The following is a 26,470-nucleotide window of genomic DNA, read 5'->3' on the forward strand; positions in this document are numbered from 1 at the left end:
GAATCTTTTAATTTCAGTGTACTTTATTTTCAATTCTACCTAATGTGGTGTAAAAAAGTCTTTGGATTTTTAATAACAAATTACACAAATCATGTTGTATCCATTCACCGTAAAATTTGAAGTATATTTTATTTCCAAATGTATCTTATTCTACGTAAAAGAATTTTTAAAATTCCGATACTTTGTCGCTCGAAATGCGCTAAAATGAATGTATATAATAATTTATCTAATCCCCATTTGTGATAAAATTTGTGAAATATTTCATCCTCCGACTCAGTTCAATTATACAGTGATTAATCACCTCTGTCAGCGAACAGAATTTAAAAATATGAATTTAATTATGGCGAAATTAGACATCTTCTATAGCTCATGCACTGGTATCAGAATCTCTCGAGGCTTTCGTTAAAGGCTTCTGTAATGATGAAATGTTAGAAGACTTGTCTAAAAGAGAGCATAGTCCAACTGGGAGCACCAGCCTGCAAAAGTCTAAAAGACCTTCCAGATCTCGTTTCTACTTTCTTGTCCTCAATTGAATCCTGAAGAAACGTGAAATGTCGTTTGTGAAACAGTAGAGAAAAGTCTGTCTCGTCTTACACTTGTAATTAACGTTAGTTCCTTCCAGAGGGCAGCTCCTACTGCAAAATTAACTATCATCTTTTATTCACATTAAAAAACACTTCAAACGTGAAAGACTGAACAATTAGAAAGCACAGGAAGCTGAAAAAGATCCCTAGACCTTTGTATACTTTATTCTATGTTTCTTCGTTAACAAAATTCCAAACTCAACATCTAATTTATACATAAATTTTCGAAATTTTATCAAAAATCAAAGATCCCCACAACAAATAATTTCGAAAAGGAAAAGAGAAAATAGAAGGAAAATTAAAATTAATATTTAGAAGTTTATCTGATACTAAGGTAACGAAGCCTAGTAATTTATCCTAGTAACTTTTTCATCAAAAATCAAAGATCCCCACAACAAGTAATGTCGAAAAGAAAAAGAGAAAATAGAAAGAAAATTAAAATTAATATTCAGAAGCTTATCTGACACCTAGGTAACCGATCCTAGTAATTTATCCTAGTAACTTATCCCACCAACTTAGTACCGTCATTTACCACTATCACTAGGAATATTAATATATCGGATTAATCGCTAGCCATCGACGATACCATCCACTTCGATCATTACTCCTGTTTATTCCCAATTACCTCACCCCGAGTCACTCTAATTAATCCTGAAAATTCTCCAACTTGGCGATTCCCTTTACCATTAAACCGGTCTGTTCGACCTAAAATTCTCTCTGTCCTGTCACGTCGATTTTTACTCTTGCCCACGAACTCGCTTTGTGCGTCTGTCATCCGCGTTTCGCGGTTGACGAACGTCAGCAGCACTTCCGGCCGCGATCGAGAGATCCGTCGAGATATTCGCCAGGGGATTGACCCCGCAAACAGGGAAAACCATCATCCCCTGACGTGATCGTTCTTCACGTGACTCGGACGTAGGAAGATCTCGGACACAGAGGACCTTCCGAGGCCTTTGTTCGGATAATTCGCGTTTTCATTCCTACTATGAACTTACGGCTAGGGAATTTTGCATGGTTTATGGCGGGATAATGGTTTTGTGTGGAGAGGGTCGGAATGGTTCCGTGGGGATGCTTGATTGCCGATCGTGTAAAGTTTAACGCGATTCCTGGGTTTCGGGTAATGGTAGAGAGGGTTTTACAGGGGTTTTAAAATCGAGGGATGAAGTTGATACTTTTGTGGATAGAGGCTCCGAGCCGAGAGGATCTAGGGTGTTTGGCATGGTTGCCGTGGTGATTTTATAATCGGAGTGGAATTTTTTTCGGGAGTAACTAATTTAGAAATTTTTCGAGGTTGGTAATATAGTTGTTGGAACCCGGATGTCAATATACAATACGGGGTTTAGCAACAAGGCTACGTTGGAAAAATACAAGTCGACGGAGAGGAAAAAAGTTAAACTGAAACTGACCTTTCGCAAATTTTGTGGGTGCTTATATAATGTTAGTTTTTGGTGGGGTGAAGATGACCATTGGCCCTTAGTGAAAGTAGCAATGAGACAATTGTTTTTGGACTTTGAAATTGGTCTGCGTTTATCAGCCAGGCCCTTCTAGTGACTAAGGGCCAACGAATCGTTAGTTCTCTAACATAGTAGAGTCTGTGTTCATACTTTTGTGGATAGAGACTCGAGCCGAGGATCTAGGGTGTTTAGCGTGGTTGCCGTGGTGATTTTATAATCGAGGTGGCATTTTTTTGTGAATAATTAATTTAGAAATTTTTCGGGGTCGGTGATATAGTAGAGTCTGTGCTAGTAGATTCTTGGAATTTATTTTATATTCGCAGTTTTTGGCGCTTTTGCAATTTTTTTTGTGCTTTCTCATCCCCTAGTACTATCCAGTTTCTTATATATTTGGATCTCTGTATTATTCAATTTTTGGTATTTTTATATCACTTTGTGTTTCTCAGTTTTTCGTATTTTTTCGTCCTTTTGCAGTGTCCAATTTTCAGTATGTTTATACCCTCTCCTATTTTGCATGTTCTTTAATGTTTTTGCATCCCTATGTACTTTGCAATTTTTTAATACTTTTGTATTACTGTGCATTGTTTGGAATCTTTTGATACTTTTGCATGTCTTTACGTTCTTCGTGATTCTTGATATCTTTGCATCACTGCGCATTCTGTGTAGTCCTTGGTACTTTTGTGTTCCCTTGAATTCTTTGTGAAACTTGCTACTTTATTCTTGCATCTTTTCGCATACTTTGCAATTCTTCATACTCCTCGTATCTCTTTGAATTATTCGTAATTCTGAGATACTCCTTCGAACGTGATAGCATTGACGTAACCACTTTGCATGACATATATATCTCGGCCATTTTAAAATATCTTGTGATACACTCGAAACTAATGCTTGATCGACGCAAATAAGTTAGTGCTTTCTATAAAAAATAACCGATTGACGCACTCAAACAATTTATGCTCACACGAGTTAAAAATACACCGGTGACCTTTGTTCGACCTTCGAGCTTCCAGTTAAAGTCCAATAGCTTCCTGCCTGCAACTTATCGTCAATTCCGAAGTCATCTCTTTCCACCCAACTTTTACCAATTTACTCTTTCGAAACGTTTGAAAATTTGAGGCTTAACGGAGTAAATATGTAACATCTAAAATCCTCTTCTCAGAAAAAGAAGAATATTGGAGAAGAGGGTACGGTAGATGAAAAATATAAAGATTGATCTCAGTTGACCCATGATGTTCAATATCGATGAACAAAGCAATGCGAAACATGAAATGATAAATAAAAACTTATATGTATAGATAAAAAAAAAAACAAAAAAAAAATGCTGGAAATAAAAAAGAACCAGAATGCACTCAGAAAGTAATCCTTGATGCACTCGATTTACCTACGATCATCGATATTGGCAAGCAAAACGATATAAAATGTAAAATAATAAATAAAAAATAAATTCTCGAAATAAAATAAAAAGGAAACAAAATTGATCCTCACCCACGATGATTAGTATTGGGATTATGGGTAAAAAGAAATAACTATCGGTATTTTATAATTATCTTTATTCTTTCCTAAGGAAGGTATATTCAAGTATTCTGACTGTTCGCGGAAAGAGTAGTGAAAACTAGAGTGAAGAAAAAGCTAGAGAAGAGTAGAAATTCAAAGATTCTCTACTGAAAAACTGACGATACTTTTTTGAGCAGTAAATAAAAAATTTTATAATAGAATTGTAGAATAATTTGATTTCGATACGTCGCACACTGTTACGTTACATTAACCCCTTGACTACGACAGACTTTGATACGCAGCGGCCGTATCATACGATAGGAATTGAGATACGATGTGCGCCATTTTTGTGAAAACAAGCGCCCTCCGTGTTCAGAAAGCTAAACTACACCGAGCGCTTATAGGCGACCTCCGTGCCACAAATGCAAAATTTCTAAGCGCCCATAGGCGCCCACAGTAGTCACGGGGTTAAATTTGATATATCGATTAATATCGATCTTCCAAATTTTATGAAATTGTGACTGAAGCTCACCTCTCGAGTGCAAAGGGTTAAAGACGTATCTACTTCTCTTGATAGATTAATTTTTGTATATTCGATACGTTAAGACGTATCTTATTTTCAACAATTAGTATCGATAAACAAAGTAACCCAAACCGAAAAATAATTTTTAAATAACTAGTCTGTATGAACGACCAGAATATTCCCATGAAAAAGAGACAGGAACGAAAATGCAGTTAGGAGTGTGAATCCCCGGCCGAATCGGCACCGGGATGCATATGAAAATTCATTAGCGATCGCTGGGCGTGATAGCGCGCTACCATGGAAGAACGTCATCGAAGAATGGATGATGAGCCGTATCAGAGAGAGTCAGCACGCCTCGATACGTCCGTCATCGGGCCAAGCATCGAGGCGCAGGTTATTGACATTGAAGGAAGCGAATCGATAGCCGGAGAGCGCCTCGATGTCTAGTCACGGAAGTAGAATACTGATTGCTAGCATAAAGCCTATTGTGCCGTTGCCGCGCGGCCCGTTTAAATATAGAGTGCCAGCCACGGGTCGGTAGAGAGACGCCGCGAGAGAAAAGAGGACCGAGAAGTTGGCCGCCGTTCCTTCCACGTAAACGCAGCCAAAGGTGCCCAGAGCGACGAAACCTTTGAGAGGGGCCGCGGACTTGGCCACGGAGACGCGACTTCGTCGTTATCGATGATGGTCCTCGCTCGCCAGCGCCGCTCTCTCCCTCTGCCGGCCGCACGCCGGATCCACAGCCATTCCCCCTCGCTGCCATTCCCTTTTCTACCCAATTTACATGCTTTCGGCGCTACCGAGGCGATAACTGGCCGATGTAGGGTTTTACTCATTTTTCCTTTCTTTTATTTTCTTGCAAATGTGGTAGAGGATCGGGATTTATAGAGATTTAACTTTAAACTTTGATTTTATTTTATTCTGTACAAATGAGCGGAGGCTTGAGTCTTGTGCGATGCGTGATGCAGACGGTCGATTGTCGAAAAGTCTTCCCTGGAACCCTTCGGCCAGGTTCTTATAGGCCCTATGACGACCCATTGCGTCACTCAGTCCTGCTTCGAAAATTGATAATCTTGATAGATCATCGAAGCAAACCTAGAACCCGATGCAGGGCAACGCCATCCAAATAAAGACTCCTCTCACAAAAATAAGATACGTCTTAACGTGTATACAGAAATCAATCTTTTAGGAGAAATAGATGTATCTTTGATCTGTGTGCCAAACAGGTTGCAGGAACGCGTGAAATGTTTACTTCACGATTTAGATGAGAATTAGGGAACCAGGACGAGCTGCAATCGCATACCCTGTTTCTTCATTCTAGTTTTGACTCTCCATCCTCCTCAAATCCTAAAATCTTTGGAATTCACAAAAAATACCCGGAGTCTCGAAATCCTTGAGATACTCAAAAATATTCCGAGTCCCAAAAGTATCCTGGATTCCGAGATCTTCCTTATTTTTTAAGATATACCTTCCTTCAGATAGGATAAAGATAATTATTTCCTTTTACCCATAATCCCAATATATTATTTTCTTTTCTTTCTTGGGGTTGATACCTTGATATGGTCGATAGAATTAGAATCGTGATTGCGTTTTGGGAAGAAGAGGTTAGGTGACTAAAATTTGGCGGAGAGTGGTGGGAGGTTTAGGTTAGGTTTGGATTTGGTAGTTGATAATGGTAGTAAGATTTATATATAGGATTTATATATAGGATTTAGATGGTTTATGTTCTTGATTTATTATAGATTTGAGTTTGTATGTATTTGAAATTGTATTTGAATGTTTGAATAGGAATTTGAATATTGAGGTTAAATTTCGTTGGTTCAGCTTTGAATTTGCTTGGGAATCTGCGTATTTCAGTTTAAATTCTGCTGGATCAGTTTTGAATTTTAATCAATTCGTTTATCCAGATGTAAATTTAAATTTTTGAATTAAACTTTTAGTATTTGAATATAGATTTATTTTTTTTATTAATTTTCAGTACAAAACTCGTCAATAATTTTAAAAGGATGTGGATTGGGTTAATAATTGAAGATAGTACTACGTATATTTAGGTTGATTCTATATTTGTCTTCTACATTTCACGTATATTTGGATTTCTATTTAAATATTTAAGTTTGAATATCAATTTAAATATTCGAATGTGAATTCTTTTATTCCCCGAATAAAAATTTAAAATAAAAATTTTAACCTTTAAATACGTATCTGAATATTCGTATTTTTATATGTCGAGTGTTCGAAATGAAATATTCGACGCGAATAAAAAAAAAATTCCGTATGGAATAATATTTATTTGGAACAAAGGAATCGTGGAATTCGAATTTTCGATATAAAATATACCGAGGATTACAAACGGATGAACACGCGTGACAAGAAAAGCAACGAAAAGCAACGGAAAGCAACGAAAAGCTGGGTATCAGAGCGAAAAAGAATTGACCAAGGAAGGCTAAAATTAAAGTCTGGAAGGTTGGTCCGGAGGAGAGGCACGCAGTCAATAACTCGTCTATCAAGCCCGTCCGTCGATCGATGGATCGACCGATGATCGAAATCCAGTGTGCTTGCCTCGTGATCGACACGAGCACACGGTGATGGATAATAAAGGTAAACCCAGAGCCGTGTACACACCGTGTGTCTGGATACGTGTGTAAATTGTACACAGAGGCGTGTAGGATGCACCTAGCTCGATTTCTGCGTGGCACCGGTTACGATAACGGTACTTGCGTCAACATCGCTCACCGTGCCTTTAATAATGACTCTCGGTTTTTAAAATACCAGCTGCACCCTAACGTTTTCCCGTTCCTCCGTCAAACGTCGCTTTTTATACCGTAAATTAATCCAAGTAATCGTTTTAGGTTAACAGTATATTCCGTGTAGTCGTCTACGACTTTTTCCTTCCGAAAGAACACGCTACCACGTGTCAGCGGTTATGCAGTTCGTTTCTTCTCGCGGAGCGATCGTTTACTTTCTACCGCGCGCCGGCTCGGTCGATAAGTCACTGATTAATTTCGTCGCATCTATGATTCTTTTAACGTGTCGGTCACTGTGGGGTCACCAGTGACCGATACTTAATTTGCTAGTGGCGCCGTGATTGTCGCCGGTGACAGGCGACGTCTAGGTTAGTCCAAGTGTTTGATTTAAATAAGTGCTAATGTTTATAACATTCCGAGTGTCGTTAGCGGTATTACATCGACGAGGAGATAATATATGGTAGAATATATTGAAAGTCATATCTGTAACTTCGTGTGTATTATTTATGCGCATTACTCTGCGCGTTATGATAAAGCAGTTTACGATTATTATGTCGCCGTGGTCTGGTAGTCAACGTGTCGAGATAAAACGTGGCGTTACGTTTAAAACTTTATCAGCTTTATTTGCAAGGATACGGAAAGTTTTGAATGTCAAGGATCGTTGGAATAATCTTGTTAAAAGGTGATAAATATTTTTAGCGTCAGTGTGAATGAGATGGCACTGCTGTGGAATTTGTGTACATCGATTATATGAATATCGTGCCGGTAGATTTCGTCACAAAATTTCGACAGCGTTATAGTTTTGTTTACGTTAAAAATATTAGTAATGCCGAGATGGCGCTGCCGTAGAATTCGAATACGCCAATTAAACGTCGTGCCGGTGCAGTGGCGGGTTTCGTTACAAAATTTGGACAATGTTATCGTTTGTTTACGTTAAATATTAGTAATGCCGAGATGGCGCTGCCGTAGCATTCGAATGCGCCAATTACATATAGTGCCGGTGCAGTGGCGCATTTCGTTATAAAATTCAAACAGTGCGAGTATGATTTGTTTACATTAAATATTAGTAGTACCGAGATGGCGCTGCTGTAGACTTCGAATGGATTACATATCGTGCGCGGTACAGTGATACGCTATTCGTCACGGAATTTAGATAGCATGATCGCGTTTCGTTTACGTTAAATATCAGCAAGCCCGAGATGGCACTGCTGTAGAATTTGAAACCACCAATTGCACATTATGGTAACTGATGCAGTGGCAAGTATCAATCTTCGATTACATTTTTCTCTTTCTTTCTTCATACCGCTATATTATAAATTTCCTAAATTATGTAGAACGTAAAATTTACTATCAGGCTATGGATTTTTGCCGTTTATTTAGTACATTTAGGTTTCTTAAGACTATAAAGTATGAAATGGTACCGAGTCGATAAATTTCAATTTGCTCGGCTTAAAGAAAGTAGCGTTGCTGCAAATAACACTTTCAACATCGAATTACGGGAGAACGTACTATCGTGCCAATAATTCTCGTTTCCAACGCCATTCTCATTTTTCTTCTCTTAATAGAGGAACGTGGTGCTGCGTTAACCTTTCGTATCCCAAGTGCTGGAAAACCTAGCGCTAACAATTCCTATTTCTCTCTTAAGAAAATGTTACACGATAGCGATACGCTCGGCAAATTGAATAAAGCTAAATCGATCCACGTGCCTGGAACAATTTCTCGATAACGTTACACGCGATATAACGTGCATCTGCGATCGAGAAGGAAGATTCACGAACACACCATCCGCTTTATCCATTATCTTATCGAATAAACTCGAAACCAGCTTAGATAACGATTCATTTCAGCAATTAATTTTAGCAATGTCTTACATAGCTTTTATTTTACGCTAATATTCCTCAGATATTGCTTCGTCTTGAATGGTACTAACGCGTTGCACGAAACGACGCAGTCGGATCCTTGTTATTTCACCGCTTATCGTATTCGAGTGGCTTGATTACCTCTTTTCATTAATTCCACGGTCATCCGTGGTCCCTGCGGTGCTATTGGCAAGTGGAGTGTCGGTCATCAATGACCCCTGTGCGGATCAGCGCGTTAAGGGTTGAAATTCGAGTAGGATTAGGACGAGTACTGATCAGCCAGAGGACTCTGGAGAAACGTTTGAAGATCTAGCGATCCCCACACGCGAAAATTCGAACCTAAATGCAAATTCAATTCTCTCATCTCCTACTCGAAATTTAATCAAAACTATTGTCACTGAAATTTCACTCTAATTCAATTCAATTCCAATCTTATTGATTCTCTACTTGCTGGCAAAAGTTAGGAACGAAATAATAATTTTTGAATTTTAAAGTACTCTTTATCTCTTCTAATATAGTACATATGACAGATTAAAATTCGAAATAGGTTTGGAACAATAACATAGTCCAGAGAAAATTTAAATATAATAAAAAGTTAGCTGGGATGATTTAATTCTGATACAGTTTAAGGATTAAAATAAAATAAAATAAAATAAAATAAAATAATCATAGATGGGGGTTAATTTCGCGAGACAAAGGATTAAGTGAATCTCAGTTTCTGTTTAAACTCGAAATTAAACTTGTTACTTACCCGTGGTTGAGTAAGTTGCACGGAGCAGACGAGTCGGGCTACCATAGCCGCAAGTGGAACGACGGTCTCCGCGATTGAACGTTTGAGGATCAGGCCTGAGTAGCAAAGATGTATCCGCAGTATAGTCTGTGGCACTACGCCAGTTTATTATTGATTCTCTCTTCTTCGTTCCGGTGTTTCGCACTAGTTCCCCTAGCTAAATGTAGAGAAACTTACTACTCACCATATAGAGTCCGTCGAACGTTTCATTTTCCTTCGTTTTTCCTTCGTTTTTCCTTCTTCCTTCTTTCTCTTATTTTTCGTATTCCAGGTACCACATCGTCTGATTTCGTTATTATACGTGTGAAATGTTTAAAATATTAGTTCACGCGATGTGAATATTAGCACCTGACTTTGTCGCGAAGACTATAGTGCTTCTAGGCCATTTCAACGTTAATATAATAGTAAATTGAAGCTTGGTTCAGTGCTAGATGGCGTTGCTGAGATCCCTTGCAACGTTTCAATAGGAACCGAGTGGAATCTACGGTATAGTTTGTGCAACCGTGATTATTATATCTATAGGTTGTTTCTATACGACGATCAAAAATTAATATTGAGAAAATAATTTTCAAAATAGGAATATTTTATCGGTGAATCTTGATATTTGAATTTTGTGTCGGACATTTTCCAACAGAGGTTAAACCAAAGATGACTTCCATTTCACGGGTCGACTGCTGCGCCATCTTCACGGGACCTTTTCCTTAGACCACATAGACTATCGCTTTATTTATAATCTTTGACACCCGATCAATTGCACGATTCTCAGTTCAACGTGATCTCACCCCTAACCTAAAATCCTAAAATATGGTAGAGACACCATACCAACGACGTCGCCATAACAGGATCAGTATTCCACACGGTTAACTTTCAACTGGTGACGTACCCTTTTGCTGTAGCATATGTAGTATACTATATATTATATTACTAATATATTACTATATATTATTTTCTACGTGATTTTATCCTATTAATTATGCAATAATAATTCGTATGCAAACGGTATATTTTTATTAGTAATCGAAATGAAATTTGTTTCTTCTTTCTTTATTTTAGTATTGTTGGAACCCGGATTGAGAACGTTATAGACCGATTAATCTTTTGTAATATATTTCGGAACGCTTCTGTATACAATACGAGTTCTGCAACGAGGCTACGTCGGAAAAGAATAAGAACTGCCTTCGTACAAGTTTTCAGAGGTGCTTATATATTCTGACTTTTTTGAGAGGTGAGAATGACCATTGGCCCTTAGTCAAGGTAGGAACGAGAAAGATGTTTTGAACTCTGACGTTGGCGTACCTTTATCAACTAGGTCCCTTCAGTGCCTAAGATTCAACGGATCTTTGCTCATCCAACGGTATAAACACAATAATTTGTCACGCATCGCTAACACATATAGTGTCAATTTGACACCATGTCACCAGTTGCAGAATAACAGGAATTACACCAATTTTCTCATCATTTTCTTGATTTTTCGCCAAACTACACAGCTCAGGTCTCTGTCTGATCAATTCTATAATCCTGACCCGACTACTCCATCACTGTACCCCAAATCCGGCTCTAACCCAAATCTCCATTCCCAAAACAATGGAAACGCCATCCCAACTGCGTCATAACAGACCAATCTAACCTACCCAACAAATCACTTACGATTTCCAGCAACGAAAAAGGCTGTCTTGTCTTTCACGGTCGGCATTTAATTGAAAACAAGCATCAGCTGCATTTACCCGCGCTGTATCGTCGGAACGTAAACGTTCGGATTGATTAACCGCCAGTTCCCCTCGGAACCGCCGATTGATGGCATTGAAACGATAAAATCCGCCCGATAAAACGGCCGCAATAACCGCGGAGGAATACGTAAACACCGGATACAGATAGGAGTGCAGATGCAGCAGCTAGAGACAATAGCTGCGAGACGATTGATCATGGGGCATTTCGCATCCAGTCGGACTTATCCGCGATTCTCGCTCTCTTGGACCTTCCTCCGAGGACTCGTCTCTCGATTATCTCTCGTGCGCACGAATCGAGGCACAAAGCACGGCTTATGATACGACTTGGTCTCTCGACTATTCCGTGACGTCATCGTAATTACTGAAATTACGATGGCTCGCGAGGAATTCCAGCCGAGAGCCGTTCGTGGTGGTGGTCTGTCGTGCGAGCTGGTTCCAGCGTGCCAGCGGAGTTTCCCTGGGTTTTCAGCTGGAGTTTAGCAGCAGTGGAGGGGAAGGTGTGGCTTGAGGGCGAATTTGGAGGTGGAAGAAGAGGGAGGGAGAGAAATTGGATAGGAGATTTTGCGGTATAGAGGTGTCGCGTGGATTTCTTTGGGTTCTTGGGAGATGGCGGTCGGAGATGAAGTTTTGGCGAAATTCTGTTGGGTGACGATCATGGTGAATTTGATAGCGGGGAGGGGGTAGAGAGTTTGGAATTCGGATTGTATACGTATATAGGTTCCGCTGCCCGGTGTGTTAGATGTTTTGTGGATTTTGGGAAATGTGCGATCCGGGTTTGGAATTGTAGGGAATTTGGGGAAATTTGGGGGGAATGGAGCTCGGGATTCTTTAGATAGAATTCTGGAAACCTGAACGAAGTTCGGTGGTGAAGAAAGGAATTCGACGTGCAAAGGAATTTGGAATACTTTGAATGTGGGAAATGGTGGGATTTCGTGTGTAAAATAATACTGGAATTGTCGATAGTTCTATATTTAGGTGTTAGATTAATTTGTAGCGAAATGTTACAATATTTCATCCCAGTATCCAAACTTAAAATAAAAGATAGAATTGATTGAATTAATTTTTAAACGAGAAATTCAGCTAAAAACGCTACAGCCGTATTTTAAATTTATCTGTTAATTTACAATTCCATTGGTTTCACACCAATATCGAAATTTAAATAAAAGGTGGAAATTAAATTAACCCTGAAACAAAGAGTTCAGCTAAAAATTTAAACCATTTATTATATTACTAAATCTCACCCTAATACCCAAATCTAAATAAAAAATAAAATTAACCAAATTAACTTTTAAATGTAAAATTCTCTGCCGAAATTTTGAATTTATCCATTACTTTATATCTCACCCTAATACCAAAGTTTCATAGAGTATCCTATTTATTGCGAGCGTTTCAAGTTACCCATACGATGTAGGAATAAAACACTCGAAGTGTTAGTCAATTGAAAGTTTGAAATTTCTCGAAAACCTCGATACCTTTTAAATATCTAAGTAAAATTACTCATAACAATCGAATTCTTTCATCAGGTTCATTTATGTAAATAGATTTTAAACGATTCCTATCGCGTCGTTATAGATTTCACGATACACGAGCCACGTGCACTCCGCCGCGGAGCCACGCGAAGTATATCGAAATATGCATCGTCGATCAACGGCGACAGGCCGTTTGTGGCGCCACCGTCTTGCTCCCCCACCACTGCGCGCCACCTGCGCGAAGTTGGACCGCGTGTTCCGTGAAAATGCGACGAGACGCGCACGTCGCGATCGTGTCTCGTGTTCGCAGTTACAACGGCAGTTTACGCGTGAAAATTCATTCGAACGTCGAATCATACTCGTCTGTTTGCGTGTTGACAGCGAACGGGTGGAAAAGGGGTAAAATGAAAGAGTGGAAAAAAGAAGAGGAAAGGTGAAAAGAGGAAAATACAAACGATCGTGCAAATAATGTTGGACGGAACGGCAGTGGAAATCGCGTCGACATGGAATTTTTCGCCGCTGTTTCTCCCTCTCTCACTCGCTCTCGCTTTGTCTCGCGTTCCTGTTGCAAGTTACTCCCTTTTTTCGCCTCTTTTTGCATATTGTTTGTCGGAAATTCGCGTTCGACGGTCGGTCGTAAAATTCGCGAGCGGAATTGAAAATTTGATACGGCGTGTCATGGCGTTCGTTTCATTGTCGTCGTATCATCGGTGTGGTTGGGAGTGCTGTGAATTCGAAACGTATTCGGACGTTAAACGGCCGGTGTAAATTATTATCGAGCATACCAGACGCCATTACCCGACTTCTTCCCGCGTTATCGAGGCTGACTCGGCTTTTTCGGCGACCATCTTTACTTTATCCGTTTCGTCCGTTTCTGAAAATGGCGGGAATAATTCGTGACGTCATGCAAACGGTTTTACGAATATTCCAGATGGCGGTATTTGATGTATTTCGAAACGTGAGTAAGATTCTTTGCACGATACTTTATTTCAAGATATAATTTTTAATTTATTTTGGTGAAGGATTTAGACTTTGTTTTAATAAATAATTTAGGTCATGTGAAGAAATTGTTAGATTAATATATTGTATTATTGATAATTACTAACGTTTTCTTTTAACTTAAATTATCATACGAGTATAAAATTTCAAAATGTATACAACCTTAGGATTTACAAGATTTCGAAATTTACAAAATTTATAAAATTTATAAAACTTCTTAAGATTTTAATGTCAATTATAAATTGAATTAGAATATTATCTTCTTCAATTTCCGAATATGGAAGATACATATGTATAGGTTATGTTATTATATATTTTCAAATATTAGAATATCCGTGCAAAATATATGCGTATTCGTTACGCGGAAATGGTCAAGAGAATCGATGGTAGGATTTCGCAGCTGTTAAATAATTTGGGTACGAAAGTGGTCAAGTTATCGCTTTCTAAACGGAATTTATGCAGAGAATGCTTTTGTACTCGGCGAATTTCGTTCTCGTCGCTAAACGATGGAAATCGTGCAACGGTTAGCCAAAGCGATCGAATCTCGCGGATCTGGCGAATATTTCGTATTGCGAAGCGAATCGGTTAGTTAATAAATCGCTACCGTGTCGCTTTGTACTCTCGTAACGCACCGCGTTGCACCGCGGAATATTCGATCGGGAACGCCGATTTTCAGGGCTTCGGAAATTCCAGCGTTTCGCTTTCACGGAATTTCGTTCCGGATTCGAAGTAATCTCCCAATGTCTCTTTGAAACATTTGCACGGATTATTCGTGAAAAATAGCCTCCTCGTTCGGACGTGTAGCAACGTTCAAAATTTGCTTTGAGAATATCGGTAAGGATGGAAATTAACGTATCGACCGTTCGAGGATAGGATATTCGAAAAAATTGATCTGGAAATTTTAGAAACGTGAAAATGGAAATTTCTAAAATACGGGTATTAGAAATTTGATAAACGCCTTGGTGAAAATTTGTGAAACGTGAAATTGGAAGTTTTGGAAATGCGAGGGTGAAAATGTGGAATTTTAAGAAACGTGAAGCTGAAATAGCCAAGGTATGGAAATAAGAATTTACTAAACGTGAAATTGAAAATTTATAAATTTGGGAATTAAAAATTTGAGAAGCACGGGAATTGAAAATGGGGAATTTTGAAAATTCGACATTAAATTATTGTCGCAAAAAATTTGCGAAATTAAATTTTCGATTTCTGAAAATTTCAAAAAATAATTTTCGATAGTTTTTCTTATTCGAAAATAATTGTAACCGATATTAAATATTTAAAAAATGCAGATTTGTTCTTTCACCGAATACTCTGTGGTGTATATTCGCAATATTACCGGGAGAGAGGCTAAATTACGAGAATTAATTAACGAGAAACATTTCTCGCGAGTGTGGCGGTGGTTGGTACAGATAACAAGGCGATATAAATTGTTATAAAAATTCATTAACGGGGAACATTTCTCAAGGCGACGACGGCCCTCGAGAATTTAACGCGACTCGGGTTCTCTCTTTAAATACGTTTTTATTTATCTACCGTTCTTATCACGTCGATATTTTAATTAATTCGAACGAGGAGTGAAAGCAATAATCATGCTTTTTGTTATTGCTAATAATCGATTATTCGATTGGTAATTAACTGAATCCGAGGAAAAATAAGTTCTTTATTCCGTCTCCATTTAAATCGCAAAATTCGAACGTCCAATCCTCCCATTTTAATATTTATACTCATCGAATGGAGATATTTATATATTCAAATTGAAATCTAAGATATTTATACCTAAATTTAAATAATCAAATCACGATACTCATATTGTACTTCAAATCAGAATAATTGGGTTCAAAATCAATTTTAAACAGCGAAATGCACTCCAAATTCAATTGTAAATTTAAATTCAAATTTAAATATTCCAATTCGCGTCTAGGCAACCCCGTTTCAAATTAAATTTAAATTCACGCGTGACACTAGCCTTGTCACGTTATATTAGGTGTCCAAATATAATTTACATGAATAGTAATAATTAATACACAACGATGAAAATAAATAAGTATATATAATCGGGTTATAGACTTCATAAAAATAACATCAATTTCATGACAAACATCTTTTAGAGAAATATAACCGGTTATTTTAATCGACGTAATCGTCCAAGTATTACAATATTAAAACGGATAAATCGAGACATTCATATTCGATATTACAGTATCATATAGTTCCTCCAAAGCCTTTTCAAAATTTTTCTCTATTAGCCAAATCACCAGGTACACTTTACCACACACCTGATACCCTTGCACCTAATTTCCTGCAACCCTCACAAACTTGCAAAATTCACTCGTTTCGCAACTCCAAACGTTTCTGCAAAATTTCTTTATCAATAAATAATCGAAGTATATTGGCCAATATGCAGAAGAAAAATATGGGAAATAAAGGTTGTCAGGTCCGAGAACGAGTAACGAAACTCTCCACTAACTTTCCCGTCTCTCTACTGACTATTCACAGCCTCTGCTGAAGTACCGGGCGCTTGTGGCGCCGCCGCGCGGCGAAAGCCGGCGTTAATTACAAGGCCAGGGGACCCGAGTCGCGCTCGCTGTACCGTATCGCGTGTCTGGCGACGTCCGTGACACCGTTTCGACCTCGAATTCGAGCTTCTCGACCGTGAAAAGTGCCCCACGGTTGCACGGAAATCCGCTGGCCGAAATTAAAAGGCGACTTCCGGCCTGCGGTTCCGGCAGAGAGCACCCTCCACGAGTCCGAATCCCCCGGCTAGCCCAGTTTTCGACTTTCGACCCCGATTCCCTCGCGTCCCATAGGTAACTCGATTAGTCCGGCCGGCAGGGGTCGAAACGATTTTCCAGAACGGCGTGGCTTGGCGTGGTCCGCAAATATTTGGATCCCTGGGACCGGTTAGTTCGTTAATTCGCACTGTAGGGAACGAGGGATAATCGAATCGTACCGGTTACCAGAAATATACCCCTGGCCCCGACGTTCGTTACTACGCCCCCGCCCTTCAGTCGGCGTGGTCGAAAAAGGAAAGGAGGATGCTTCTGGTCGAGTGGGCTCGCAGGCTACGTGGCATTGGCAAAGGGGTTATGGCGCTTTGATTATGTGTCGAGTGGGGATTCGGTGGTGTTATGTCGAAGTCGAGTGTTTGATTATGATTTATGGAATTATATTCATTGTCAAGAGGGTTTTAAATCTACGTGTGTCTTATGTGTATTTATTATTAACCCTTTGCGCTCGACGACTTTTTGGCTACAAAAGAGTAGAAATTCAAAGATTCTCTGGTAAAAAACTGACGATACTTTTTTGAGCAGTAAATAAATATTTGTATAATAATAAAATTGTAGAATTATTTGATTTCGATACCTCCTACACTGTTCCATTACATTAAATTTGATATATTAATTAATATCGATCTTCCAAATTTTATGAAATGATAACTGAAGCTCACTTCTCGAGTGCAAAGGGTCAACTCGAGTTAAGGGTTAATTCGAGTTAAGGGCTATTATATATGTATATTTTTTTTAGTGTTTGATCTTTCCTTTTTGTTTTGATTTTTCTTCCTTTCTTTGCCGAGCTTGCTATTCAATAATTGTGCTGTAATAATTATTTGCGTACATATAATGATTGAATTCGTTATTAAAATAATTTCCAAAAGGGTAAGGTTTATTTTTCTGACCGAATTCTATGAATTTGGTTTATAGATTGATTTTTCTAATTCTCTGTAATAATAGTATTTACTCTCAAGTTCGAATTCCGAATTTGTAGTATAATTTCTAACATTCTGCTGTAATAAATAATTTTATAATGGGTGGTTCTCGAATTCGTTTCGACAAATTCCATCACACTAGAAGGAAATATTCAAATTGATCAAAAGGAAGGAAAAGGAACGAATTTTCCTTTGAAATCTCTTCCATTGCTTCTAAAATATTGTGCAAGTATAAACGACTTATCGAAGTACAAAGAAAAAGAAGAAAAATTAATTTCATTTCGAAATCTTTCCCGCCATTTATTCCGCCATTTATTCCAAGATGGCGAATCGAAGGGTCGAGCAGACCTGTGTATCAAAGAATTACCAGACATTCGCGATCGTGTGTACATGAATCGTACGTACCCTGTTCGCAGTGAAAAGGTTAATTGCAAACTCTATTATGCTGTTGAAAGAAAACGTGGATCCTCGGGCAAACGGGGTATATCATCCGGAAGAGGTAGATCCGACGAGGAGAGATCTAGAAGCACGTCATTCCGGCCAAATCCCAAAATACACCGAGAGGAAAAGAATGGCAGAGAGTGAGAGAGGGGGGGAAATTGGAGCGGAAAGAAGGCGAAACGAGCGAAATTCCGGCAAAGACGTAGGAGGAAGGGAAGCGAAAAAGAGCGACGTTCCGGAGGAAACGCGGGACGCGAAGAAGACTAACCCTGTCACGCAAGAAATCAAACAATATAACAGAATTTTCGCGGCATGAGAAGGAAGCAATAAAATTCGAGAGGAGAATGGTGAGGAATAAAAGGATACAGATAGGAACAACGAGGAAATCGAAATTCGGCAAGAAAAGGAAGAGAAAGAAATAAAATATGAAGAATAATAAAATCAAGAGGATAGAAAATGGTGTAACAATGATGAATTCGAAATTTGTCAGAAAGATATAAATAATAATAATAAAACAGGAAGAATAATGAAATTCAAAGGATAGAAAATGGTGTAACAATGACGAATTCGAAATTCGCCAGAAAAATATAAATAAAATATAAGGAATAATAAAATCCAGAGGGTGGAAGATGGTGGAACAACGAGGAATTCAAAATTCGTCAGAAAAAAAAATAATAATAAAATCCAGAGGATAAAAAATAGTTTAACAATGACGAATTCTGAATTCGCAAGAAAGATATAAGTACAATAGAAAGAACAATAAAATCCAGAAGGTAGAAAATGCTGGAACAACGAGGAATTTAAAATTCGTCAGAAAAAGAATAAATAATGATAATAAAATAGGAAGAATAATAAAATCCAGAGGATAGAAAATGGTGGAACAACGAGGAATTTAAAATTCGTCAGAAAAAAAATAATAAAATCCAAAGAGGATAGAAGATCGTGGAATAACGAGGAATTCGAAATTCGCCAAAAAAAGAGAGAGAAAAAAAAAAATAATGTAGGAAGAATAATATAATCCCCCCGGGGGTTGAAAATGGTGAATCAACGAGGAATTCGAAATTCGTCACGTGCAGCCGATAGTCCGGTTCTATTTACGGGGACCATGTTCGAAATAGTGGAACGATCGATAGAATCGGGAAATCCATTCGGTCGGCCAATTAACGTCTAATTACAGGCTGCACGGAGGCGGGGTGCGGTCGTTGCGCGCCGGAATTCGGGATTTAGGACGGTGAGATCGGATAATTCAGCCCCGGCTCGCGGAACAGATGATTAACCCAGTTTTAGGAAAAGTAAGTTTTACCGGGTTAATAGCTTCCGGGCTGATAAGAGCGACTCTGCTACTGCACCCTTCATTTTTCGCCTTTTTTCTCTCCTTTCTTTTTTTTTCTTTTTTTCTTTTTTTTTCTCGTCCTTTTCTCCCTCTATTTTTTCACTCTTATTCCGGTAGTTGGAGCACGTATTAATTCCACGACAGATCGGGATGATTAACGTTGCCCCGGTTCCATCCCGGAAGCTTCTTCCTCGCCTTCTCTTGTAATTTCTCGCCAACCTTTCCATTTCTCCGATGTGACGTCGGAATTTTTCGTGGCTCCACGTTTGGGTGCCGTTTGGGTGCCGTTTGGGTGCCGTTTGGGCGTCGTTTGGGTGTCGTTTAGGTGTCGAGGGTGTCGACTCCGTGTCACGTATTTCCACTTTGGGGATAGCGAGGTTCGAAGACTTGGAATTCTGGGGTTCCAAGTTGCATAATTTTTTTTTGAAAATATGCAATTCGTTTTCATTCGTTTCTTTTATTTTTTTTTTTTTTTTTTTTTTTTTTTTAAAAAAAATTTTTTTTTTTTTTTTTTTGAAAGTTTAAAATTTTTGCGAGGTATAAGGAGATCGATAATAGATGGTTCTCAAAATATTTTTACTATGAAATTCCAATTTATTGGCTGAGATTTTTCACGGTAATATTGAAATAAAACAATTCGAAATTTTGCGAGGTTTTGAAAAAAGGGGGACTGCTAGCCAGAAGGAGGAATCATAGCGTACATAGCATAGTACCTTCGTTAGTCCGCTTTATTGGTTTTTACTTGGATCTCTACTCTTTAAAAAAGAAAAAAAGAAAAAAGGGGGGGAAAAAATGGGGTGAAAAGGAGAAGTTGGGATTTCTAATTAAAACTTGGCAAGGATTGCAGTTTCTTCCGATTCCTTTGCAACAACCGATGTATCGTAAACCTAACAGAGCACCGGACTTCTCAGGAACGTAAACGAGAGGTTCATACTTTGCCCAGGTTAATGGTGTAATTCCCTCGAATTACACGCGCTACTTTCTCGCACTCTGTGCACTATTTCCAACTTCGTTTTAATATGAATTAACCTTGCTGCACCGGGATCTCTGCTTTGAGAGTATAATTGTCTGATGTAACGTTTCGTGTATGATTATATAATTGTAACCTAATGCAGTCGCGTACGGTGGTTTGTGTTGTAATCTCTGGTTTGTCGACAATTTTTGTATTCTAGTTTTACGAGAGAAAATGTTTCAGTCTAGAATGTCTCCGAATATTTTTCATTCAGGGTAGGCTTAGTATAGTATCTTTGAGTATGTTAATATTGCATGATTAGTATACTTGATTCAGTATAAGGACAAAATATGAAATATTGTACAGTGTATCACAGTGTTAGTATAGTATATTTGAGTATATTAATATTGCATGATTAGTGTACTTGATTCAGTATAAGGACAATATATGAAATATTGTACAGTGTATCACAGTATTAGTATAGTATTAGTATAGTATTAGTATGGTATATTTGAGTATATTAATATTACATGGCTAGTGTACTTGATTCAGTATAAGGACAATATATGAAATATTGTACAGTGTATCACAGTATTAGTATAGTATTAGTATGGTATATTTGAGTATATTAATATTACATGATTAGCTTACTTGATTCAGTATAAGGACAATATATGAAATATTGTAAGGTGTATCACAGTACTAGTATAGTATATTTGTGTATATTAATATTGTATGATTAGTGTACTTGATTCAGTATAAGGACAATATGTGGAATATTAGTGAAGTACTATACAGTGTATCACAGTATTGGTATAGTATTAGTATACTATGGTATAGTACATTACAGTATTAATATACCGCATTAATACTATACATAAATATTAATAATAAATAAAAATATTAATAAAATAAAATAAATATTAATAAATATACAGTGTTAATATAGTATAGTATATTACAGTGTTGATATAATATGGGTACAGTGTACTATATTACAATGGTCGTGCTGTATTGATACAGTATAGTATATAATTTTAGTACAGTATTGGTACAGTACGGTGTAATATTAGTATAGTATTAATATAGTCCAGTGTAGTACCATACAGTTTAGTACAGTACAGCACAGTACCGCACAGTACCATATAGTTTCATACAGGAGAGTATAGTACCATATAGTTTAGTACTATACAGTACCATACAATTTTGTACAGTACACGTATAGAAAGGGAAACGAAGTCGTTCGTCACGGTCCTGGTTGAAAGCCAGGCCGATAATAAGGCCGGTGGTGCAGCGATAAAGGCGACACCAGACGCCATTTCCTTTGCCCGGCATTCGTGCACTCTGGCGAGGTGTTAATTACTGCTAATTAATTCGAGAGAATGCTAATCGCCGCTAATTGATTCGATGCTAATTACGTCTTTTCCCGCCGATCCGCTCTCTTCCATGTATCGCGATCTATCGATCCACGCCTCCGATCATCCGCTAAAAATGGCACACACACCAGATAAAAATAAAATTTAGATTCTGTTAGTTTGCGAATCGTCGAAATTTCGCTGGAATTGGGTGTCTTCTTCAAGACCAAGGGAATTAGAATGAAAGAGACGATAATGGGCTAGTGACAATTTAGAATTGGCGGTGTTTAGGGTATTTTTGCAATTTTTCGAATGTCCCAGATCGCGTTGTCAATTTTTATTACCGAGAGAAATATTATAATACAAAATTTTAGGGAAAAGTTGATGATAAGCTAGGGACTTTTGGAACCTGTTGGTGTGCAGGGTAGATAATTACTCTAAGTGTAAGACAGAGATTATGATATGTATTATTCTTTCAATTTTTATATTTTTGAGGCCATGTTGTCAGTTTTTATTATCAGGGGAAACTTTATAATGATAGATTATGGGGGAAAGTTGATGATAAACTAGGGACTTTTTGAATCTGATGGTGTGCAGGATAGATAATTACCCAGTTCTTGCAATTATTCTATTTTTGAGACCATGTTATCAATTCTTATTATGTAGAGAAATTTTGTAATAAAAAATTGTGGGGGAAAGTTGATGATAAGCTAGGGACTTTTTGGTTTGGCGATGTATGGAGTAGCTGGTTATCTTGTATGTAAAGCAGGGATTAAAATATCTGTTATTTCTGCAATTTTTCCTATTTCGAAGATCACGTTATCGACTGTTATTATCAAGGGAAATTTTAGATTGGAAGGTTGTTGGTGAAAGTTGATGATAAGCTAGAGACTTTTTGGACTTGATGTTGTACAAGCTAGATCGTTATCCTAAGTATAAGATAGGAACCAGAATGTCTCTTCTTTTATTCAGATTAAATTAATTTATTTCGAGTAAATAATCTTAGTTACAAATTACCGATGAGCTAGGGACTTTTTGGGCCTGCTGATGTACAACATTGACTGTTATCCTGAAATCGCAACAGAGATCGAAATATCTGTTATTTTTACTCTTTTTGAAACCCAGTTCGCGTGGACGTGTTATTCAATTTCTTGTCGAGAGAAATTTCAAGAATTTTTGTTAACAATTATAAACAAAAATTTAATGTAACGTTTCATTTTATTGTTATTTTAAATATATTTTAAATATAGGGATAGAACTTCGAAGCTTTCATGGATATTATTACGATATAATTATTGCAGTATAAATTATTATTATTATTACATACTGCATGCTATTTTATTATTATACTACACACCGTACATAATATTATACATTATATCTTCTAATATTAGTACACGCTACATATCGTTATACTAATAAATCATATATCTTGCACTATCACGCTTTTACATTATTGTAATAGTATACTATTATATTAGGCTATTATATTACACACTTTACCCAGTCGTGATACCAGTTCCTTTGTCTCGTCGCTTTCTAATTTCCAGAGAAACGTAGAACCTCGACTCACGTTCCAAATTTAATAATCCACGGGCAATAAAATTGCAATAATTCGCAATTTGGTCAAAATTCATTTTCCGTCGAAAAAGTTCGTTCAAAATCACTGATCGACGGAATTAAAAAATTTTTTAAGTACAAAGAGTTAAATTATATGAAATATATTTAAAGATACCTGGTTAGGATAGGAGTTTTAAATTTCTTGTTGAGATCTATTATATTCTTGAAAGCGTTTGGGTGGTCGTCGAAGTATTTGGAATTTGTCCAAATTTCTGAAATAAGTCGAGATAGACGTGTAGTCATCGCGATTTTTGCTGAAACGTTTCAGTTCGATTGTTTCTTCAAGGTATGCAAGGTTTGATCGCCAGGGATCCCTCTGCTTGTTTTTTCAATATGCCACGATAATCAGTGGTCTGATCGGAGAAGTTTAAACAGTGTTGAACGAGGTTGCTTCCTAAATGGATCGACCGTTTAATGGACCATCCGGGAACTTTACCTGCTGTTGACGTCACTGGTAGTTGCAGTTCCGTCCAAAGCTTGCGATCCCTGAGCAGTGATCGATAATGGACGGTGGTGCTGGTTGTCTTTGATAGAATGGAGGGCTGTAACTGAAAAATTTTCCATAAAATTGGAATTATATTTTTGAAGAACATTTTCTGGATTTACCTGAAATACACAAAAATCCATTACTTATACTTACACAGATTTGTCTAAAATATATAAAAATTCCCAAATTTATACTTATTTAAATTTATTCAAAATGCACAGAAATAAAAAATTTGTACTTACACAAATTCATCCGAGATACAGAAAAGTTCCAAAATTTATTCTTATGCAAATTCATCCGAGACACAGAAAAATTCAAAAAATTCGTATATTCAAATACCAAAATTCAAGTGGAAACTGAAGATATCGTAATTGGAACTCGACGCTTTCGAAATTGAAATAAAAATAGTGGAAATGACAGGAGAGAAACACATAATGCACAAAAATTCCAAAATTTATTCTCACGCAAATTCATCCAGGATACAGAAAAATTCAAAAAATTCGTATATTCAAATACCAAAATTCAAGTGGAAACTGAAGATATCGGAATTGGAACTCGAAGCTTTCGCAATTGAAATAAAAATAGTGGAAATGACAGGAGGGAAACTGGTGAGAAAGATTGACCGGAAGCACGCATCCTGATGCTAATACTCGAGTGATCGAGCTGAGCGAAACCGCGGCCAGTTCCCCGTGAGCCGAGCGCTAAACCTCAAAGCTAGGCAAAATAGCCGGATTTTCATGGAACTACAAAACGCTTTCGATACTCGCCTCCTTTCTCGCTGAAGGGGCACTTTTATCCGCGCGATTCGCCCGGTTTTCGACTTAATCGCCGGGATATCGGCTTTCTGGAGGACGTTTGACGATGGAGCCGTTAAAATACTTGGCCGTCACGTTCCACGTTCCATCGACAGACTTATGAACGATCGTGCGTGATATTATTCCGCGATCGTGCCGCCAATTTCGCTCCACGTTAAACCGCGTAATTTTAACGTCCCTGTTAAGCTCTCCGCCACTGGCGGCCTTTTCGCGATAATTATCCTGTTTTATGGCCGGTGGATCATTTCCATGAAATCTATTTCATCCGTGCTCTTGTTGCTCCTCGCTTGTTTCTCTCGCCTAGGGAGTGGGCCTGGTTTATATTGGTCATCGAACGTAAATATATGTATATGTTTCTACGTTTAGCTATTAGACTTGTTAGTTTTTTTATATTTTTTATATTTTTTTGTTTTATTAAATTTGTGAAATTTATTAGGTGATGGGAATATTCGTGTAGGTAGCGGATGTTATGTGTATTGGTAGGGAAAATCTTTTTGCAGAATTTAGTGTAATTTATACTTGGGGTTTGATTTTTATTTTATTTTTGTGTCATTAAATTTGTGAAATTTGGTAGGTGATGGAAATATTGGTGTAGGTAGAGGATGTTATGTGAATTAGTTGGAAAAATCTTTTCGTAAAATTATAGATTGTAATTTATATTTGGCATTTTTTAATTTTATTTTTGTTTTATTAAATTTGTGAAATTTGTTAGATGGTGGAAATATTAGTATGTGTTGAGGATACTATTATTTGAGGAATTGGTTGGAAATTTTTTTATTGAATTTAGTGTAATTTATGCTTAGGATTTTGATTTTCCTTTTATTTTTGTTTTATTAAATTTGTGAAATTTATTAGGTGATGGGAATATTGGTGTAGGTAGAAGATGATTATGTGATAAAGTAGTTGGAAAAATTTTAATGTATAGTTTAATGTGTTATAATATTGTAATCTTTAAATTTATAAATTGGAAGTTTGCATAATAATCATTTTCATATTATGTATTGTTTGGAATTTACTTAACTTTCAGTATTTTTATTATTATTATCCCATAGGTATATTATGCAGGTACTTACCGTAAAACAATTTTAATTATTGACACGAGGATCAATATTTGTTATTTTTATAACCATCGTTACAAGAGAGTGTAAGTATTATAAATACGTAATACACATTTTCGTATCGATATCAGAAAATTCCTCTGAAATTATTATTAAATTTTTATCTCTCGCGATATCGCGAAAAGGAGGAATTTTATTTCATTGTTAAATTATTTGTTTTTCCCGCTTTACAGTGAATTTCGTGGTACTAGCGAAGCCAACGATTTTTTATCGAACCATGTGGAATGTGTCTCGCGAAATGGGGGAGAACTAAATTCTGCAAACGTGAGTATGCTTTGACAATATTCGTCTCTTTTTACTACAGGTGGTCGAGAATGTTTATTGCAGTAAATTAATTCGCGACAGTGGTTATTTCAAATCACCGATTCTGAAAGTACGTAGAAAAATAAAATAAAATCGACTAATCGAATTGGTGTCGGCTTCAAAAGGAGTGGATGGAAAATTTATATCGATTATACTTTATCAATTTTAATTTATTTTTACATTAGTTGTTATAATTGTTATATTTTTCCATTTCTTCACTTAGGATATTAGAATCTTCTAGACATAGTAATCTTATCTAGTATAAAATCCACAACGTTAGAAGAACAAAAATTTCACTATCATTACATGGAATTCTATACAATTATGTAAAAATTGAAAAAGGGTATTTCTTTTTACTATTAACGAGATAATGACAAACCTTGACAAGTAGAGAAAAAAAATTGACGATCGAAGCTACCCCATTTTCACGCCTAAAAGGAAAAAACTGGATCTTTATGGCTTCCCACATCATCATTCACCCCACTTTTCGTACGCACGAAAATCCGAACATTTGGCTTCTCTCTAGGTCGACAAATCTTCTTTATCGCACAATTTACGCTCCTGCACATTTCACGCTTAATTTCAGGGCACGTCAACGTAAAATTTCCCGTTTCGAAACTTCTAAAGACTGCTGTTGGCAAGCTCGTTCGCCCGAGCTCCCACAGGAATCGCTAGTATCGCTCGCGAACGTTCAGTC

At 37.3% G+C, this 26,470-nt stretch overlaps 1 long non-coding RNA gene across 2 annotated transcripts in view; it reads left to right on the forward strand.

Annotated features, from left to right (window-relative positions):
• The window catches only part of LOC108551394 (uncharacterized), a 147,720-nt gene that overhangs the window by 15,173 nt on the left and 106,077 nt on the right, over positions 1-26,470 (forward strand). For both annotated transcript variants that reach the window (XR_001890477.1, XR_001890476.1), the window contains exon 2: positions 25,644-25,734. This is a non-coding gene — a long non-coding RNA (uncharacterized LOC108551394). The remainder of the gene's footprint in view (positions 1-25,643; positions 25,735-26,470) is intronic.

This window comes from Eufriesea mexicana, unplaced genomic scaffold (genome assembly GCF_001483705.2).
Source record: "Eufriesea mexicana isolate 0111107269 unplaced genomic scaffold, ASM148370v2 scaffold3953, whole genome shotgun sequence".
Classification (NCBI taxonomy): domain Eukaryota; kingdom Metazoa; phylum Arthropoda; class Insecta; order Hymenoptera; family Apidae; genus Eufriesea; species Eufriesea mexicana.